This window comes from Puma concolor, chromosome A1, assembly GCF_028749965.1.
Source record: "Puma concolor isolate L17-30 chromosome A1, mPumCon1.1.hap2, whole genome shotgun sequence".
In the NCBI taxonomy this organism is placed as follows: Eukaryota; Metazoa; Chordata; class Mammalia; order Carnivora; family Felidae; genus Puma; species Puma concolor.
This window is the reverse complement of record NC_141667.1, coordinates 123,319,632-123,341,915: the sequence shown is the minus strand read 5'-3', so window position 1 is coordinate 123,341,915 and position 22,284 is coordinate 123,319,632. Positions and strand designations below refer to the sequence as shown.

Sequence of the window (22,284 nt, the reverse complement as noted above, 5' to 3'; positions counted from 1 at the left end):
ATGTTTACTACCTATTGAAATATTTTTATATATTGGATTACATAAACTAATATTATTACAATTAATTTCACGTTTCTTTTTTTTTTTTTTCTTTATGCCTTTTTCTGTAGCTGCCAGAAAATCTGATACATATGGAACTCACACTGTATCTCTACTGGACAAAGTTGTTCTACCATAAAGTGCACACTTAACAAACCAGTTCATCTAGAGTTTCCAATCAGTTTGTTAGTCCCTCATTCTTAAACATTAGCAGACAACCCAGGTTATTGGACATTTGAGAAAAGCCACTAATGCAAGACATAAAAAAAGGGGGGGGGGGAGCTGCTTGTCATATATAGACTATGCAAAAAGATTTTCAAAATCACTAATATCCACAAAAGATAACATAATGCCATTTTAAGAAACATTCAGAGGAAAAAGAACACATAGAAATTGAAAACAGAACAGAAACTCAAGAGAAAGCTCAATAGGACGGGAAGATAAAAACTGAGGAATTCTCCCAAAAAGTAGAGCAAAAAGACAGAGATGGAAAAATAAGAGAGGAAAGGTAAGATCAGTTTGGAAGGCCCAATACGCAAATAATAGGAGAAAACGGGGAAGCAAGTTACCCAAGAAATAATGCAATAATATTTCCCAGTACCCAAGGATACGTCTCCAGCACAAAGGACAAAAATAGACCACACAAAGGCAATATTACAGTGAAATTTCAAAACACTAAATACAAAGAACATTCTATAACACTTGACAGAAAGGGTGAAAATTTGATGATATATAAGGTAACCAGAACAGATTTAGATTTTTTAAAAACAATACATGAAAAGCTAAATTGACAATAGAACAAGGCCTTTAAAAACACGAAGAAAAATAATTTTGAACTGAGAATTCTATACCCAACAAAGCAATCAAATTTTGAGTTCAGAATAGACATTTTCAGAAGCTTGAGCTTTCAAAATTTGTCCCTATACAACTCAGGAAGCTACTGCAGGATATGCTCCACCAAAATGAGGGAATAAACCAAGAAGGAGAAGACTTGAAACACATGAAAGAGGGGAATGAAATCTCTAGGGTAAAGATTGGAGCCGACTCTTTTGTCAGACAGCACAATTAAAAGGGAACTATGAGAACTGAGTCAAACCCTCCAATACTGCCATCACCATCAGCCACTTTTGTTCCGGGCTTTTAAAATGACAATAGCTGGTGAAGTGACCCAGCCAGATTCTTGGCTTATTGGAACCATATGTTAATAACTTCTTCACTTCCTTCCTCACTCTACTTCCAGGACCTCAAGGACACTCATTCCACCCCACAGTTTTTCTACTTTGACTTTTCCAGAAGAGCTAAGGTTAGCCATGGTAAGCTTATAAATAGAAAATACAGAGCACTGGACTCCCCTGACCATATTCTTGTTGGACATCTAGTATTGGACCCTCACCGCAGCCTAGCCAGATGTTCAACTATGGTGAGTTCTATGTTCTCTAGGCTTGGCCCAGTGATACCCTCATAAGGAGCCACTGTAAACTCTTGAGAGAATCTAAAGTCAGACTATGAGTCCAAGTACTCCGTTTATCTTCTCCGGGAGCTTCCATGTAGCTAACAGTGGCAATACTGTCATTTACACATACAGAGTAGGTTTTTACTTGTTACTCAAGTTCTATAATCATCTTTCATTTATTCAATTACTGATAGAAGCATTAAGAAAAAAAAGAGACAACTGGACCAAAATGGAGTCACTTGTACTAAGCCCCACATCAGCAAAACAAGGCTTAATATCTAACCTAAGTGTAGTTTCAGCCTCTCCCAGGAATGTCACCTTTAACCAGTTAATCTGGAATTATGTGATCAGCACTAGTGAGGTAATATGCACCATAGACCCCCTGCCTCCCCCAAAGAAGGTGACCTTGCTTGAAACAATCCACTCTTTGTTAGACACTTCCTTTTTCCACTACCTTTTGCCTATAAAAGGCTTCCATTTTGCACGGCTCCTCAGAGCTCCTGATTTGCCAGATGGGATGCGACCCAATTCAAGAATAACTGAAAAAAGCTAATATGATCTTCAAATTATTCAGGTGAATGTTGTTGTTTAACAGCATGAAGCATTTTATTTTAAAAAGGATAAGGGGCACCTGGGTGGCTCAGTCAGTTGGGCATCCGACTTTGGCTCAGGTCATGATCTCACAGTTTGTGAGTTTGAGCCCCACATCAGGCTTTGTGCTGACAGCATGGAGCCGGCTTCAGATTCTGTGTCTTCCTCTCTCTCTGCCCTCCCCCACTAGCGCGCTCTCTCTCTCTCAAAATAAACATTAAAAAAATTAAAGAAAAAAATAGGAGTAAAAAAGGGGTATCTAGCTGTCTCAATCAGTACAGCATGTGACTCTTGATCTTGGGGTTGTGAGTTTGAACCTGAAGTTGGGTATGGAGATTACTTATATAAATAAAATTAAATGGAGTAAAAAAAAAAAAAAAAAATATTCCATAGAAGCTACACCTAATTCAACAGAATTAGGTGAGGAAATAAATTTCTAAAGGTCATTAGGTGGTACCAGAAAAGAGCTCAACAAAATTGCATTTACTAAAATGACCTTCACTTCTCTAAAAGATACTCAGTGTTATTTATTAAATCTTATTTAAAGCAATAAAAATTGCTCAAAGGTGTACCGCATCAAAAGCAATAGCATCAAAAATAAATATACTTAAAAAATAAAATAAATATATTTGGCTGGGTACTGAGATGAAAAGCTGTCCCCTCACCATCCCTTTCAAAGAATAATTCAAGGCTCTGATTCACTCACCACATCCTAATGTTATATGTGGTAAGATAAATCTTTTGGTTATCATCTACAGGAAATAAGAAACTTCCTAGACATTTTACAGTTTGGTTTCTATAAGAAACCAAAAACAAAAAAGTCCAAAGATCCCAAGGTATGCTGTATGGGCCAAACTAATTAAATGACTTAATGACTATGAAACATACCCTGATAAATTATTATAATAAATGCAAATGAAGTATACAACTTATCTTCCATACTGGATTTATTGTTGTAGTGGTTGTATCTATTAACTCTTCAGCTTTTTTTTTTTTTAATTTTTTTAACGTTTATTTATTTTTGAGACAGAGACAGAGCATGAACGGGGGAGGGTCAGAGAGAGAGGGAGACACAGAATCCGAAACAGGCTCCAGGCTCCGAGCAGTCAGCAAAGAGCCCGATGAGGGGCTCGAACTCATGGACCGTGAGATCATGACCTGAGCCGAAGTCGGACGCTCAACCGACTGAGCCACCCAGGCGCCCCACTTCAGTTTTTAAAAAGCAGGTGTATGGGACTAAACATGGCAGTCTTTTAGACAAGAGTTTCCCTTTGTTTCTTTGCCTAGCAACAGAACTGGCAATTTTTTAAACTCAAGGATATACAAAAAGCATTGGAGAGACTGACTGACCTCTATCCAATTTCCTGAATCTTTAACTTTTCTCACTCATCAGAAAAAGGGCATAGAATTTTCAAACAATTAAGGATGGTCTCTTGGCATAAGATGTTCATGTAGCCAAACAAAAAGCAATTAGGTAGCGTCTTAGCAGCAGAGAGGTTAGCAGAGATCTAATAAGAGATTAAGATTAAACTTTACTGTGGGGCCCCTGGGTGGCTCAGTCGGTTCAGAGTCTGACTTCAGCTCAGGTCATGCATGATCTCTCGGTTCGTGAGTTCAAGCCGAGCATCGGGCTCTGGTGCTGACAGCTCAGAGCCTGAAGCCTGCTTCAAATTCTGTGTCCCCCTTTCTCTCCGCCCCACCCCTGCTTGTGCTCTGTCTCTCTCTGTCTTCCAAAAAAGAATAAACAATAAAAAAAATTTTAAAGATTAAACTTTACTTTGAACAGAGTACATTACATAGCAGAAAGTGTTTCTCATTTCCACCATTGTGCTTCACAGGAACAGTTCATCATGGATGTTAATCCCATGAACCATATGGCTTGCATACAGGTAAATGCAAACCCACAACTGCAAGCCTATACCTCAGTACTTTCTAAATGCTTTGTTCAGGCTAACTTAATTTTTTAAAAATTGTAATTAAAGTATAGTTGATACACAGTATTAGTTTCAGGTGCACAACACAGTGACTCAACAATTATATAGATCATAAAATGCTCACTAAAGTAGTACAGTATTACTGACTGTATTCCCCACACTATACTTTTTATCCCCATGACTTACTTTAAATTTTAAATTTTTTTTTTTCAACGTTTATTTATTTTGGGCACAGAGAGAGACAGAGCATGAACGGGGGAGGGGCAGAGAGAGAGGGAGACACAGAATTGGAAACAGGCTCCAGGCTCCGAGCCATCAGCCCAGAGCCTGACGCGGGGCTCGAACTCACGGACCGCGAGATCGTGACCTGGCTGAAGTTGGACGCTTAACCGACTGCGCCACCCAGGCGCCCCAGCCCCATGACTTATTTTAGAACTGCAAATCTGTAATCTTCTTCACCCATTTTGCCCATTCTTCCACTACTCTCCCTCTACTTAAAAAAAAAATTATTCAGGCTAACTGACAGGCTAACCAGACAACTACAACTACATTTGGGCTCTTGGCTACATGACTATCACCAGAACACTACAGCTGAATGGGTTTGGCCCCCACAGTGTAAGGATTCTAAGAGGCCCAGGATCCCTGGGAACTACAGGTTTTCTTTTTTTCAACGTTTATTTTTGGGACAGAGAGAGACAGAGCATGAACGGGGGAGGGGCAGAGAGAGAGGGAGACACAGAATCGAAAGCAGGCTCCAGGCTCTGAGCCATCAGCCCAGAGCCCGATGCGGGGCTCGAACTCACGAACCGCGAGATTGTGACCTGGCTGACGTCGGACGCTTAACCGACTGCGCCACCCAGGCGCCCCCAGGTTTTCTTATAAAACCTATTATCACAAAGCAATTCACTAACTGCCTCAGTACAGTCAATTCATACCTCTTCCTCTTCTGACATCCACCCTTGCTCAGGAGCTGTCTAATATAGTCTAAGGGAAATGTTTACAGGGATAGGTAAAACCCTAAGATGTCCCCCAGGATTCCTAGCGTGACATATGCACCCTGTATAATGACCACGAGGACTGTACTGTGCCAAGGTTGTATTATTCAGCACAATTGACTACTAAGAAAGGGAAATAATCTGCACAGCCTGACCCAATCACACGTGGCCTTTAAATGTGAGGTGAGATGTTAGAGACACAAGGATTCATCATGTCATTTCTGGCTTGAGCATGAAGGGGGCCAAACGACTACAGGCAGCTTCTAGTAGCTGAGAGCCAACAAAGAAACAGGGACCTCAGCTCTACAACTCCAAGAAACTGAATTTGGCCAACACCTGAATGAGCTTGGAAGCAGATTTTCCCCCAGTGACTACAGATTTGAACTGGCCCAGCTGACTGACATACCTTGACTTCAGCCCTCTGATACTCTGAGAATGCAACCACACTATTCATACTGGACTTCTGACTAATGGAACTGTGAGCTAGTACGTAGGTTTTGCTTTAAACTGCTGAGTTTCTTACGGAGCAGTAGGAAACTAACACGTTAAACAAAATGACAAAATCCACAATTTATCTAGAACTTTGGCTAATGGAAAAAGACCATGAGTCCTGATTTATTTCTAGCATCCTAAAAAACTAGAAGTATGATTTTGAGCAAATCACTTTAATTCTTCATGCTTCAGTTCCCCTATTTATTAAAAACAAAGCAAAACCAGACACACACACCACTTGGGAACTATGAGATATAAAACGGAATGATGACAGATCATTCTGTAAAGGCAATTATGCTGTTCTTACTACAGAAAGACCTATTTTAAAATACACACCTGAAGACTGGACTAGTTGACACTGTGCTCCAACAACACAAGGAAAAAGCTATTCCTTATCTATAAACTATACACTTAGCCACAGTCCATCACTTCACAAAAGGAACGAAAGGACTTACCAAGGCCAGGCTCTCGATATTTTCAATCAGACTGTTCATTGTAACTGTTTCTGTGGACCAGATTGTAAGTTGCTTGGGGGGAGAAACCCTTATCTTGTTCATTTCATATGCCCACTATTTAGTAAGTGTTTTAAGAATTATCATCACTACAGGCTTAAGAGCATCATCCTAACCACAGTACATTCATTCATTAATTCCTTTATTCAAATTGGGCAAACTGAGGAAATATTTCAAGTCAAAGTCTGTGACTGTTATGGACAGTTCAGTAAACTATGAAACCACACCTTCAAGAGTAACATCTTTCCCTATAAATGAGCACAGGGGACGCTGACTGATGCATGACACATGACACATTTTGAGTTGTCCTTGGGGAAAATATCCAATTATGGGACACATGTGACCGAGGGAGTCTTCCACTTCCTTTGAACAGTAAGAAGACCCCTAGCCCTAGAGGCGCCTGGGTGGCTTGGTCAGTTAAGTGTCCGACTTCGGCTCAGGTCATGATCTCACGGTCCGTGAGTTTGAGCCCCGCGTCGGGCTCTGTGCTGACAGCTCAGAGCCTGGAGCCTGTTTCAGATTCTATGTCTCCCTCTCTCTCTGCTCGGCTCCTCCCCTGTTCATGCTCTGTCTCTCTGTCTCAAAAATAAATAAACGTTAAAAAAAAAATTAAAAAAAAAAAAAAAAGAAAAGTAAGAAGCCCTAAGACACAGGCTACCTATAGGTAAAATGGCAAGTGTCACTACAGCCAACAAGAATTTTCTTCCAAATCCTCATCTACCTACCCAGGAAGGATCAGGTAAGGTATATGTCATTCAGAATCATACGGAGCATGGTATGGCTCTGACTCATCTTTTTTTTTTTTTTTTTCAACGTTTATTTATTTTTGGGACAGAGAGAGACAGAGCATGAACGGGGGAGGGGCAGAGAGAGAGGGAGACACAGAATCGGAAACAGGCTCCAGGCTCTGAGCCATCAGCCCAGAGCCCGACGCGGGGCTCGAACTCACGGACCGGGGCTCGAACTCACGGACCGCGAGATCGTGACCTGGCTGAAGTCGGACGCTTAACCAACTGCGCCACCCAGGCGCCCCTCATCTCTTTATTCTATCATGGTAATGACATCCAGTTCCTCAGGATAGTTCCTTAGGCAACAGAAGGTTATAAAGTGCACTTGAATTCAATTACCAATGAAAACCCCTCCAGCATGGCCGCAAAATTTGCCACATTTCCACTAACAAACAGTAAAGGCTGGGTAAGCTTTTCTTTTTATCTCTGTTTCAGTCTTATCCTTAGGACTGTGTCATCTCATAGGAATGGTATGAAGAATAAGACATAAAATGGATGGAAAGCAATTTGTTTTGCAAAGTGCTTTGTAAAAGTTAAATGAGATATGAGGATGGAACCAATGCAACTTTTCAGTCTCCCTTCCTCAATTTTCACTTCTCATACAGACGTCAATCAGAACTATACAGAAAGAAATAATGGGTAATATCTTCAAATGTAGAGAAGAACTTTCCCTTCGATTTTCAAGAATGGCTCAAAGATGACACTGAATTAAGTATCTCATCTATCATTTACAGAGAAACAAACTAGATTCTGACATCACTATTAATTGATGCCAAAAGCTTCAACAGGAGTTGTGTAGAACTGGAGCACCCACTTCAAAAAAGAAAATAATGCAAAAAGGGTATCTCCAAAGACTAAAAGCAAAGCACAAAAAGGACCAAGAATTGGAAACCATCAACTATAAAGCTAACTGAACACTCTTAAGTTAAATAGGTTTAAGGGAAAGAAACCTCAAGATTACCTGGCAGTCCCCAGAAATGGAGATGGCTCCCTCAATGTTCTCCACAATCTCTAAGCAAAAACTGCTCAAGGACTAACACTTTAGCAGCTCATCCAGTTAGTTTCATTCTGCCTCGGCAGCCCCACAGCTAAAACTCACAATTGAACAGGTAACTTGTTAAAATTCATACAAGAAACAAAAGGAACACAGGAGAGTCCAAGATCTTGTATTCCTAATAAAGACCGTTCTTTCAATCTACCCCTGTCTTCCAGAAGCAGTATCTTTTTAGTGATACTACCCAGGGAGCCCTAAAAGATTCCAGGCAGTAGCACCAGTCAAGCACAAGTTAGAATTGTCCTAAAAAGAGTACTGGGTAACTAATCATTCCCCGTTTCATTAATTTAGTTAGAAATTTGAAGCAATTTACCTACAAATGCAAAGCAACCAACTCAATATCCCCACAACTGTCTAAATCAGGGTCTGCTTTCACCCAACTGTGATTAAAATGAGGGAAAAACTATCTTTAATATTAGGATTCAGTCCTCTGACAGGTCCAAAATGCATTCTAATAGTCCTCTTGTTAGTTCAAGAAGGCAAGCCTCTTGGGGAAAAGGAGAAGACAACATTCTGCCTACTGCTTAGCTCATTTTGAAGCCTGGGACTGGCATAGCCTGCATCCTAGATAGCTGATAGCCTGGAGAAAAGAAGGCAAGTCCACTCAGGTTTCACTATTCCAGCTCAGCAGACAGGTGGAAGCCAGGCTGGGAACATAGCATTCCTCCTACAAGCCCATCCAAACAAACTGGCAGCCCCGTGCACTGTGAACCACCCATGGGCTGGGAAAACAAGCTGCCAACAGAGAAAGTGCTCAGATTCTGGAAGTCTTAGTTTCCTACCAGTGTCACAATGTGTGGCAGACATGACCACCTCTTTTGCTGTCAGGAAGGAAGTGCACATATAGTCTGTCATCTGGTGAGATATCAGTAAGCAAGTCTTTCCTTTCAAACATCCTAAGGTTCTGATAAAACTTGTGAATGCACACAGGTATCCCCCACTTTTCAAAAGTTCATATTAGGCCACTCCGCTTTTATGAAAGACCTATATAAGTACCTGTTTTCGCTAACCAAAAGAAATCCAAAAGAGATTTTCGCTTTTACCAAAAAAGGTGAAAAGTGAAAATAGCATTCAGCGTTTGTTTTCTAGCAAGCATTTTAAGAGAGGCAGGGCACCCCGAACACAGCCACACTCAGCATCTCAGCATCAGGCCACCAGCGCTTTGAACGATGTCTGTAAGCATCCATGTTTAATCTCCATTTGTTTTGTGCATCCGTTAGCAAGATGTGACCTGAGGTATCAGAAAAGCCTAAGAGAGGTTATTTTTAGGAATGCTCGAAAAATCTTCCCTATAAATTAATGGTAAGTGCTTCTTTGCTTTATGCCATTTTGGCTTATGAAAGTTTTCATAGGAACACTCAACTTTTAGATGATGGGGGAAACCTGATTAGAAAACAATAATGTTAACTTGTTTTTCTAAAATGTCAACACATTTCTCCAGTTCCAAATACTTCACTTTCTTACTGGGTCTCTCTCTTTACTGCCTGCGCTTAGATTGTAATTGCTCCTTTAAAAGGGGGGTGTTGTCCATTCATTTGGAAATAGTCAGTGACTCAGGAATGCTGTTTCCCAATCTCCGTAGCAACTGTCTTCTCCTCCCATGTTGTGATGTGAGTAGCAGGACATCTACTCTTCCTCAAGGGTGAGCACATGTATGACACACCCAAGGCCTGGCTGACAGGAAGTTCCTGCAGCTGATATTACTTCTACATACAGGCACCAAGTATGAAGCCACCTTATTTTAAATCCCATTCTCAAGTCCTTCATTTCTAAATGATGGTTACACCTTTTTTTTTTTCTGTCCTCACGTCATTCCTAAATACACAGAAATAATCATAGCCTACTGATAATAGCTTAACTGATCCAAAAATTACACTACTACTCAAAAAGCCAGACTTGATCTTATGAAACCAAGTAAACATTTTCTGGGCCCCTACAAATTTAGAGTAAGATCTGATTTTGAAAAAATCTTGCAGGGGAGGGGGGCAGGAGAGCAGGAGGCGAAATCTCATTACTCCTCTAACACCAGAAATACAAGCAAAAGTTAAAATAGGGTACTTCTGATACTTGGAGCAATTGTACTCGTGTGGAACTGTGTTCTAACACAAATACAGAATTTCAGGCCAAAGTACTTAGGCTACAAAGAAACTACCATGTATCATTTTTTTTTCTTTTTGGTTCTATCTACTTTAAAATAACTATAATTTCTGGAAAACAAGGTAGGGGGTTGTTTTACTTTATTTTTATACACATCTATATTTTCTTAGAAATATGTGTTTCACTTTTATAATAAAATATACATTTCCATTTCAAATAAAAGTAACATTTTTTAGATTAGAAAGCTAGAAAATGTTTATGATACATTGTTTTAAAAGCAGAAAACCTGTGTCAACTATAATTGCAACTTTGCAAAAACATGTGCATAGACATAATAACTAGAATATTCAAATACTAAGTGAAATAAAAATGAAAAGTAGAAATTTGGGGTTTAGATACTGTTATTTTGAAAATACATGTTTTTTCAAAAAAAAGCATAAAAACAATCATGGCACAGCACCTAAAAGCAAAGCAACATCATCCAATTCCCATATTCAAAATGCCCACCAGTATTTACTCTTCTCTAGTCATACTTTGCTTAAGGAAACACTCTGGCAGGGCACAATGAGAAAAGTTAGGGATGAAAGGGGCACCTGGGTGGCTCAGTCAGTCAAGCCTTGCACTTCAGCTCAGGTCATGATCTCACAGTTTCTGAGTTCAATCCCAGCATCAGGTTCTCTGCTGTCAGCGCAGAGCCCGCTTTGGATCCTCTGTCTCCCCTCTCTCTGCACCTCCCCCACTCACTCTCAAAAATAAATAAACATTAAAAAAGAAGAAGAAAAATTAGGGATGACAAAGCAATGTAAGAAAGAATAATGAATAGTCTAAAAGCTAGCTCACCTAATTACATGACCTTGAGCAAATTAATACCTCCAGACCTCACCGGCCTCCTCATGTTAAGATGAGGAAGCTAGGTCAGAACATTTCTAGGGTCTCTGGAGACCTTAAAGACTGTGCTTAGTTACTACTGCTCTTTTTGAGGGCAGCTCCATGCCTGCTACTTGCCTGATAGTACATATCCTACAGTGGCTTCTCACCACTTCTTCTTGTGGTTTCAATCACAGGAAACAGACGTCACCCATGGGCCTAGAAGTAAGTAACGAATAAGCCCTGGCGGATGCAAAGAGCTGCCAACTAAGGCCAACTCCCATCTTTCTAAAATACAAGAATCAAGAAATCACTAGAGGCCTTTATGCCTGGGGAGCCCAGCACACATCTTTCACAAAAAACTAACAAAAGTAAAATTATCTCTGGAGGTCCCATGCAAATATGATGAAATAATTTTAGAACAGTCTCAATCTACTTTGCTGCTATGGCCAAATGAAGAAACTGAAGAATAGCTATGTAGGAGTATAAGAGTGTAAGAAACAAACAAAAACAAAACAAAACAAAACAAAACAAAACAAAACAAAACAAAACAAAACAAAAAGGTCACTAGCACTTTTTGTGAAGACTTAGACATTTCCTGAGGACTTAGAAGACTCCTCTTTGTCTTGTTTTCTTAACACTCTGTGTAAACCTTTCTGTAGCCCTGAAAGACCATGATACTAATAGATTAAAATAATATAGGGACTTACCAATTACTTGCTTTAAATGTTATGTTAACAATCCCTATAGCACTGGGCCAAATACTACTCCCATTCATTATGATATAAGTTGGCAGCCCTGAAGTATGTAAAATAATGCAGACATTTTTAGTCCTATAGACATGTTCCTTCATTAAACACCAAACTTGAAGATACTAGATCTCTAGAGAATAATAATAAACTTTTCTCAACAGAGTTCTTCTGGTCAGGTGCAGTTACATTAGAGCTTCTCTCTGCCTCAGTTACCTTGGTGAGAGAGGACTAAGGTTTCTGTCAATCTCCTACATTAGACCATAGAAACAGAGAACCTTGAAAATGATCCCAAGATTCCCAAGACTAACATTAAAAGTAAATACATAAAAGGATATTGCTAACATGAGTGAAATACCACCAAAGGGCTTAAGCACCTCACAAGCAAGATGGGAAATAAGATCCGCCCAAAAAGATACCTCCTTCCCTTCCTCTCTATATTATATAAGATGGGGGACATGACAGGCCTTGGAAGGCCATATATATATACATGTTTATTTTCATTTACAAAAGACTAAAGAACCCTTCAAATAAGCATGCAATCAAAACCTATACTGCACTAAGGAACTTTTTTTTTTTTTTAAGTTTATTTATTTTTGAGAGAGCAGGGGTAGGGGGAGAGAAAATGCACATACATGAGTCGGGGAGAGGCAGAGACAGGAGACAGAGAATCCCAAGGAGACTCCCCACTGTCAGTGCAAAGCCTGATGTGGGGCTTGAACTCACAAACCCAACTGTGAGATCATGACCTGAGCTGAAGTCAAGAGTCAGCCGCTTAACGAACTGAGCTACCCAGGAACCCCTGTACTAGGCAACTTTTAAGAAGTAGTAGTAGGGTCTAAAGAGTTCTAATTGTTCCTACAATGGCATTTCCTACCTGAGTCCACTATTTAGCTATACAGCTTTGAGATCCAGCTGAGAATCATATTTTTTAAACCTAGCTTTATCTCCTAAAGTCTGAAAAGATGGGTGCGTTAAAATGGACAAGGATTGTAACTCAAACAAAGTTAACTATCTAAATTCCATCGCGGTAGCAGATATGATTTGCTGGAACCTTAACACTTGTCTATTCATGTTCTTGGATATGCTGATTTCCTGTCACCATAACACATTCACATGGCCAAAAACTGCATCAACATGCATCGCGACATACAAAACACTAATTTTCAATCCTGCCTTCTGCAGGTTTCTACAGAAAGAGAACCTATTTTATCCCTTAAAAGGAATAAAATAAACTCTATGAAGTAGTGTGCCTTTCTTAAATGATTTATGTCCCATATAAATACTTGACTGCTATAACTGGGCCATTTCTCTTTACCACAGACACACACTTGCACCTCTGAGCCTCTGTTCACACTGCTCCCCACACCATGAAATCTTCTCTACCAACCCGTGTATTTCCTTCCAAGGCCTGTCATATCCCCCATCTTCTATGAAGTTAACTAACACTGTCCACAATTCTATTCTGGATCATTATAGAATTTGGGATGTAAATACAGACCTTTGAAATCTTACATGCTAACTCTCTAATATTATAAGAAAAGATTAAGAAAAGTGGAATGACTTGCCCAGAGTTCACAGGGTTAATTGTGGCAAAGTCTGACTAAACAGGAATATTTGGAAAGAATACTTCGATGGGAGTAGGAGATAGGGGTTCTAGTCCTAGGTCTAGCTATAAATGTAGACAGATCATTTTTCTAGGTTCACATTTCTTAATGCATAAAATAAAGGGTTTGAATGAAATAATTTTTAGCATCCTTTTAACCTCCAGCATTCTAAGATTCTGAAACCTAGGTCTTCTCTTAGTCCAGTAATCTTTCCACTCAATTCCTTCACTTCTCTGAAATCCCTCTTTTTTAAAAAAAATGTTTGTTTATTTATTTATTTAGAGAGGGAGAGAGAGGGAGAGAGAGGGAGAGAGAGAATCCCAAGCAGGGTCCACAGTGCCAGCGCAGAGCCCAATGAGGCTCAAACCCATGAACTGTGAGATCATGACCTGAGCCAAAACCAAGAGCACGTGCTTAACCGAATGAGCCACCTAGGCACCCCTAAAATCCTACAGCTTTTAAACTCTTACGTTCATAGCCTCTGAGCTTTTCCTACCCATTCACCTATTAACATGACTGAGATTACAATCTATTAAAAAGCAAGGACTGAACCTGATAGGGCAACCACATGACTTGTTGATCTTTAGCCTTTTGGATCCAGAGTAGATCCATGCGAATTCAAACAAATACGAGAAACTCTATTCTCTACTCTTTGCCAGCAGTCATACAGAAAATCCTAGTTCCAGGTACCTGGATCTTGGTGGCGATGTTTTAATTATTAACCACAGGCAAATAACTGCCAGGTCTAAAGAACAAACATCAGCAGGCCCCAGACTCTCAGAAGAGATCCTGGAGATATTAACCATTCGCAATCCTTACAGTCAAGTTTCAGGGCTACAGAGAAAGGATTTTAAGAATACTACATGCTTATTCTAAAATATAGAAAAGGTAACTATGGGAAGCGGTCTAGCAACAGCTTCCTCCTTCCCATTTGTCACCACTACTTGCTGCTTTAATCAATTTAAACAACTCATACAACTGATAGCTGATGCTGTTAGAGCTATTTCATTTACACAGAAGGTTGCCTTTAAAAATAACAACTGGTGGGTCGCTCAGTAGGTTAAGTGTCCGACTTCAGCTCAGGTCATGATCTCACAGTTTGTGAGTTCGAGCCCCATGTCCGGCTCTGTGCTGACAGCTCAGAGCCTGGAGCCTGCTTCAGATTCTGTATCTCCCTCTCTCTCTGCCCCTCACCTGCTTGCTTGCTTGCTCACTCTTTCTCTCTCTCTCTCTCAAAAATAAATAAAACATTTAAAAAAATTAAAATAAAAAAATAATAACTGGCAACTTCTTAATAACTCATGAGCCAGAGGAAAGATTGGTTGTGATGCACTGAAATAGCTACTTCTTCATGTCTAAGAAAGGTTTAATTGTAATTCTTGCAATGATTTCAAAGTTTAAATCACTAAATGCAAAAAGCAGTTAGCCATTTAGCCACTGCACGTGGTCCATCTAGACCCAGTACTTCTTTCCCACCAAATGAACTGGAGGAGAGCCCAGTTTTAACAGACTACAGTCATCAAATAACTAAAGAGATGCCACCAACATTTTCTAGTAAATTCCTAGCAGTTAATACTCTTTTATACTAAAGGTGCAAAAACTGGACACTTGTAAAATGTCAGCACAAAGTGGTGAATAAATTTTTTTTTTTTAATATTTTTTTTTCAAAGTTTATTTATTTTTGGGACAGAGAGAGACAGAGCATGAACGGGCGAGGGGCAGAGAGAGAGGGAGACACAGAATCGGAAACAGGCTCCAGGCTCTGAGCCATCAGCCCAGAGCCCGACGCGGGGCTCGAACTCACGGACCGTGAGATCGTGACCTGGTTGAAGTCGGACGCTTAACCGACTGCGCCACCCAGGCGCCCCAATAAATTTTTTTTTTAATAAGCCAGACCTCAGTCTGAATCCTAGTTTTTCAAGCTAAAGCAGGTTTCTTGATCTGAGTCTGTTTAATTACCTATAAAATTGGAATAACAACAGTACTTATTTTATAAGATTGAGTTAGAGATTAATGAGATAATGAATCTAAAGCTCTTTAGCACAGTGCTAGGGGTGTATAAGTATGCAACAAACCTTATTACTACTGCTACTGTTGTTGTTACTATTACTCCCTGTCCTTCCAGTCTGGAATGAATTCATCTTCCTACTATCAAGATGAACAGTGGAGCGCCTGGCTGGCTCAGTCGGAAGAGCACTGACTCTTCATCTTGGGGTCGTGAGTTTGAGCCCCATGTTGGGTGTAAAGATTACTTAAATGAATAAATAAATTAAAACTTAAAAAAAAAGATGCTTAACATTCTTTAATATTTTTAGATAGAAGAATGGCACTATACACCCTGTAGCACAGGACATACAGGAGAACAAAAGCTTTCTACCACCACATATTAAGATGAAAATGACTCCAGGATAAATGGAATCTCAAAGGTCCCCAATCCTGAGTATCAGAAAGGTTCTGTCTTTGCCTACAAGTGAAAATATACCCCCCAAAAGCATGAGCAGGATATAATTAACATACCCATACAGGAAAAGAGAACTTAAGAGCTACATCTATAAAATTTTTAAAAGAAAACAAGAAGAAAATCTTATGGGCTGTGATTTTAGCACAGATTTTTGAAATGACACAAAAAGCAAAAAGTTAAAAATTGGACTTCATCAAAGTTAAATACTTTTGTTTTTCATACCACAGTGTTAAAAAAAATGAAAAGGCAAATCATAGGAGAAAGATGTATCTGCAAAACACATATCCAACAAATTACTTGCATATAGACTATAATAATAAAAAATTTTAGGGAGAGCTGGGTGGCTCAGTCAGTTGTGCGTCTGACTTTGGCTCAGGTCATGAACTCACGGTTCATGGGTTCAAGCCCACATTGGGCTTTCTGCTGTTAACATGGACCCTGCTTCCAATCCTGTCTCTCTGTCCCTCCCCACTTGCACTCTCTCTCTTTCTCTAAAATAAACATTAAAAAAAAATTTTTTTTAATGGGAAAAAATTCGAACAGACACTTCAGTGAAGATACATAAATAGCAAATAAATAGTTGAAAAGATGCTCAACATCATTACACAAATGCAAATTAAAGTCACACTGAAGTACCATCACATACTCACTGAAATGGCTAATTTAAGACTGATCATACCAAGTGTCAGCAAGGAACTAGAACTCCTATATTGCTTGTGGGGATGTAAAATGGTACACTCACTTTGGAAAACAGTTTGGTGCTTTTTTAAAAAGTCAAACATAGGGGTGCCAGGGAGGATCAGCTAGGTAAGCATTCAACCAGCTCAGGTCATGATCTCACGGTTTGTACGTTGTAGCCCTGCATCGGGCTCCCTGCAGTTAGCATGGAACCAGCTCCAGATCCTCTGTTCCCACCTCCCCTAAAAATAAATAAACTTAAAAAAAAAAATTAAACATAAGGCAGCTTTTTCTGAGATGTAAGCCCAATACCAAGGTATACTCCTTGGTCTTCTGTGACCTGCAGGATCAAAGACAGTTTATAAATTATCTTCTGTTAGATCCTTAAATCTTAGAAGAAAATGCAAACTCTATGCTTTCACACAGCAGTATTTCTAAAACAGGGAATAAATCACAGAATCAAAAATCCAGAACACCATCAATTCTACCTCTACCTACTACCTTAAAATGTCAACTTCACTACCACCTAGACTAAGGACCACTTAACCACCACCAAGGATGGAATATCCCATCTTCCATATAAGAATGCTTCCACGTAAGAATGCCAGGTGTTTCTCTTAATTCAGCTCCGTTATACTTATTCTCCTTTGTGTTCCCTTATCTGTTCCATCCCCATTCTCAGAGTAAAGAAATTTAAGCAAATATTTATAGGACAAATTGAAACTATGATTGTCAGAGAGCCAGGCAACACACAGCAGTTTCTTCAATCTTTTCCCTCTCAGTTACAGAGCTTCTAGTATATCCGTTACCTTTATAAAATCTTTCTACTACTCTAGCTATTCCAAGATCCTGAAATTTACTAAAGGATACGTAGAATCCAAAATTTGTGCTTCTTCTGCATTCATTTATCCAACATCCACCCCATGGTCCCCCCATGTTTCCAAACTTCAAATGTAAGAAGAGACTACTGCACTGAGTGGGTGTTTGGGCTTGATGACATTTAAAGTCCCTTCCAACACTAAAATTTTAAGGCTACCCTTCATAGCAAGTTTTAATAATGAATGGAAGAATCTCAGAGCTGAAACAGCAATGATACACCTAGTTATCCTGTAATAGGTGGTAAAATTCATTGAAACACTGGTCCTAATACTTCTCTTTTCCAGTAATTCTTTGACTTTATTAAAAAGGGTTCCTTGGTTCTAATAGAATGTTTGGAGGGGGTTGTGGGGGAAAGGAAGGAAGGGAGAAAGAAAGAAGAGAGAAAGGAAAAAGAGAGGTGTAAAATGAAGTAAAATATGTTCCCAGTGTCTAAACATTCTTTTTCAATTTTAGCTTTGAAGCTTTATGAAATTTTAGTATTAACAGCTTTTACCGCTCCTGATTCATCAAAAGCCTGGCTGCCCAGGGAACTGGGCCCTGCCCCTACAGAAGCAGATAGGGAATAAAAACAAAGAAGGAGGGGAGGATATTAACTGGGCAAGGGGAGAGGAGGCTTGCCTTTGTCTTCCTTAACCCTAACTAGGGGCAAATACTCAAGGCTGCTTTGCTCATTAGCAAGAGGTAAATTCTTTCCTAAGGCTTTCAAACAAAAGTGAGTAAGAGGAAGGGCAACAAAATAAAGAAAAACACTTAAGTAATACAACACGTAGCTTGTTTCAAATAGGAATGCTTTTTGTAGTCATGAATGATTTCAAATGAGACATAAAATGGAAAAAACATACTATCTGAACACACAAACCTTTTCTCTACAATTACTACTATTTCTTGGTAATAAACATGATTTTAACCTGTTCTTCTAAATCTTATGTGGTATAACCGTATCTTGTAAACCTCCATTACATTTCACTGAAAATGTTAATACTCTCCAAGAATAACTTGGCAATCCATTTATAAAATGGAGAGCCCCATGGGATAGCAAAAGGTTATTCTACCATACAGGAAATAAAATTAGTCTATTCTGACCCATATGCGCATCAACAAACTTAAATCATTTCTCACATAACTATTTTCTTAGGTTTTATAATAAATATAATTTACATGTCATAAAATTTTCAGCTTTTTTTTTTTTAATAAAAGTATCCGAACATTTACCAACTCTCTCAAGGCAGAGATTTTAATTCTGAGGGATTCCCTCGGTCTGACCTCTTGTCAGGGAGGATTTCCTTTGAGACAAGTAAATGTAACATGATCAAGTGGATCCTTGGGCTACCTCTTTAAAAACAAGGCAGGAAAAAGGGCAGCAATTTTTAAGGTATCATTCTGTCATCTCAAACATCTCACAAACATTTCTGTAGGCTCTCTTTCCAAAATAAGTAATCCCTTTGTTTATCATCTTTAAAAAAAAAAAAAAAATCACATGACTTTAGTATAAAGCTCTCCGTTTTCTGCAACTTTCTGGATCAAAGTTAATGTCTTAGTAAGATAGAAGCAGATATTTGCATAAACAACTCCACTTCTTTCATATTCTCTATCTTCCCTACTATCTAAAATTCTGCCTGGCATCCTTTACCTTTGACTGCTCTCCTTACGGACAGACGGACAGGGGTCTACAACCAAACATTTATACTTTCACTATCACTTTGTTTTTCACAAGGCATGAAACTCACTTGGTGAAATTCAATACATTGACATCTAATATTAAACAAGATTTTAAAAATTATGTATCTTCTCTTCTCTCTAATCCCAAGCTAAAACTCACGTTTTACAGACTTATGCCTCTAGCTGAATCAGGAAGTAATATTCCTTCTTAGAATGCATCAACTTCTTGATTGTATAAAACATGGTGTTTATAAAATGCAGGAATACTCTGCAGCCTCCAACACCCTGGTTGTAATTACTACCTTTACACATATTTCAGCCAGCAGTTTATTTGACACCCAAATTCATCACTGCTGAAAAATCAGAAAACATTCTGTTCATTTTGAATTTTTATTTTCCTTCATCCTAAAGACCTCTGCAAGGAACTGCAACAATGCTGGAGAAAGGATATGCTTATGGCCCAGGAGGAGAAAGATTCATGAAGAATCAGGAAATACCAGGCAGCCCAGCTTCAGCCACAAGTATCAGCATCTCTAACAACCCAATGTTTTTAAAAGGTGATTCCCAACCACTTTTTAAACTTCAACTCCATCTGCTTTCCACCCAAGATGTCTCAGAGGGTAAAAGTATCTTTGCCAATATGTAAGCTCTGCCTTCCATTCACTTGATCTGTACTTAGAACCTGCATAAGCCTGGAAAGGTATGCAGCAGCTTAAAGAGAAACTCCTCAAATGCAAACAAATAACCTTCAGGCACACTAAGTCCAAACCAGTGGAGTTTTATAAAGTACATTCTTTTTTTTTTTTTTTTTTTAATGTTTATTTTTGAAGGAGAGAGAGAGAGCGCATGTGCAGAGAGAGGGGCAGAGAGAAAGGGAGACACAGAATCCAAAGCAGGCTCCTGGCTCTGAGCTGTCAGCACAGAGCCTGACACGGGGCTCAAACCCACAGACAGGGAGATCAGGATCTGAGCTGAAGTTGGATGCCCAACCGACTGAGCCAACCAGGTGCCCTTTTTAAAATTATTATTTTTTTAATGTTTTTGTATTTTTGAAGGAGAGAGAGAGAGCACACAAGCAGGGAGAGGGGCAGAGAGAAAGGGAGACTTATAAAGTACATTCTTAATGGGATTCCAGAGAACACACACTCTAGCAAAGGTGGAGCAGGCAAAACAGTTCTTTTAGCTTGTAGTTCAAAAAACTAAGCCATGGGTAACAAAAGCACACCAGCAATTTTTCCCCCTCCACGCACCCACATATACACACAGACACAAAGACAAGTGGATTGCAATGCCCCTCCTGGTCTCTCACTGTCACAGAGTTCTCATAAAAAGAACAATGAGAGAATATTCTGATGCCTTGAGGTAAGTTACAGTTGGCAAGAAAGGGGTTAAGTAGCACTACTTTTCTGGAAACTTTCCAATCCCCTAGCTCTGAATGCAATTCTACTCACTACCAGTGCTACACAATTTTTTTTTCTTTCTCTCTCTCTCTCTCTCTCTCTTTTTTTTAAACATTTCAGCCGGTTAAGAGTTAACACCAACACCTCAGAAAGAAAAAGAGAACTTGGTTCGGCTCCACCCTCTGTAAAGCAAATACCAAAAACTCTGAGCCAAATCCACCCAGCATACACAAGAGTCCATGGACATTCCAAAACACAGGTGAAAGAAAGTTAAGTTTCCTCAGGTATCTCAACTTCAATTCCCTTCACTTGTGAAACACGCAGGTATTAGGTAAAACAAAAGCACAAACAAAATTCTATTTAAGGACCTGAAAAACATTACAAGCCACAGAGTTCAATACATCAGCAGGAATAGCTAGAATGTGGGGGAGGAAGGTCAAACAGTACCCATGGAAACAAGAGCAAAACAACAATAACAGATATATGTATGTTTATAATAAAAAAGGATTATAAGCCCCAGAATTTAATTCTTAGAAGGAAAGCTCTCTAACTAGAGTGTCAGTTACTATCCTAAACAAACATAAGGAAATGTTTCTTTAATCACGAGGGGGAGGGTCCTCACTACCATTAATTCTACATTTCTGGAAAAACAGATGTTCACCAGATTAAAAAAATAAATTAAAAAAAAAAAAAAAAAAAAAAAAGAAGGCAGTTACTGACAGCCCATAAGTCACTGGAAAGGACAGTCCAGAAGCACCTGCCTTGCTAGAAATAGGTAGGAAGAGATGAGTCACTATTTTAATTCTGCTTAGAACTCTCCACATCTCAATCCTCTAGGTCCCAAAGCAACATTTTCTTCCTGTTTCCATCATTTTATCAGTTTTCTTCCCAAATTTGTGGGTTTGGATCAGAATACTAAAGGTTGGGGATAAAGGAGCAAAGAGTCAGAATCCATTTGGTTACTAGAAAGAGATACCGTGGTGGAGGCATAATCACCTGGAAGAAAAGACTAATAACTACAATTACAACTAGCAAACGATTATTAAGATCCAAGACTATTTCCCTCTCTTGGATAGTGTCCCGTATCTTTCAAAGCTTTTACAGTAAAAAGCAAACAAATAGCTCCCTGGAGAGAGGAGTAAACAAGATTTAATGTGGGCAAAAGTAATGAAATATGATAGTGTTACATGAATATCAGTATTCTTTCTAACTCAGATTGGAAGTCACTGACACCTGGGGACAGCTATACTCTTTCTTGTACAGGTAGGAAAAGGGATGTCACTAGCCTGTCACACAGGAGGTGGCAGAAGAATTGAGATGGTTTTCATGGGAAACATAAAAAGCGATTCAATTACTCAAACTTCTTGGACTTGCAGCCTAACTTCCTCCCTATGAGGAAGGTTTATCACCATCCTAAATCAAGAAAGGCATCATCATGAGAGAAGTTCTAACCCTCTGAAAAGTGATAAGCAACAGGGCAAAGAGGCAGGTTCTCGGGATGGAGAAATACTGGGAAACAAATTAACGTCATGCCCAATGACCATAGGACCTGGGCAGGAACCCATTCCTGCAATCACAAGGACAAACGTCCAGGGAAGGTAGAAGCCAAGTCAGGTAACATTCCAGAGGGGAAGGATTATCAGGTGACACCGGGCTGAGGGCCCAGAGCCGGGGCGAGGAGGGAGGAAAGTTAGCAGGTGAAAGGGATCAATCTTGAGAAGGAAGTGACCTTTAAGAGAAGCAAATAAGAGGATACAAAAAAAAAAAGGGGGGGGGGGAGGGGTTGTGGAAGGGTAATAAATAATGGACCCAGAAAAACACAGAGGACAAGATAGAGAAGGCGTGTGCGGGTAACAGAGGAAGAAGAAAGGAAGTGGGGCTGAGAAGGAAGAGATGGGGCTAAGACCCGCCGGGCTATGGGGGCGAAGGGCAGAGCGTACGGGCTGAAGGGGTGAAGGAAGCCCCGAGGCTGCCGGGGCAAGAGCCGGGTGGGACTCCGGGGATTCCCGAGGTCCCGGAGGGGTAGGAT

The 22,284-nt window shown here is 39.6% G+C and overlaps 1 protein-coding gene across 3 annotated transcripts in view; it reads right to left on the bottom strand.

The window, feature by feature from the left end:
• DIAPH1 (diaphanous related formin 1) overlaps nucleotides 1-22,284 on the bottom strand; it is a 105,675-nt gene that overhangs the window by 82,990 nt on the left and 401 nt on the right. The gene's annotated exons all lie outside the window — the stretch shown is intronic.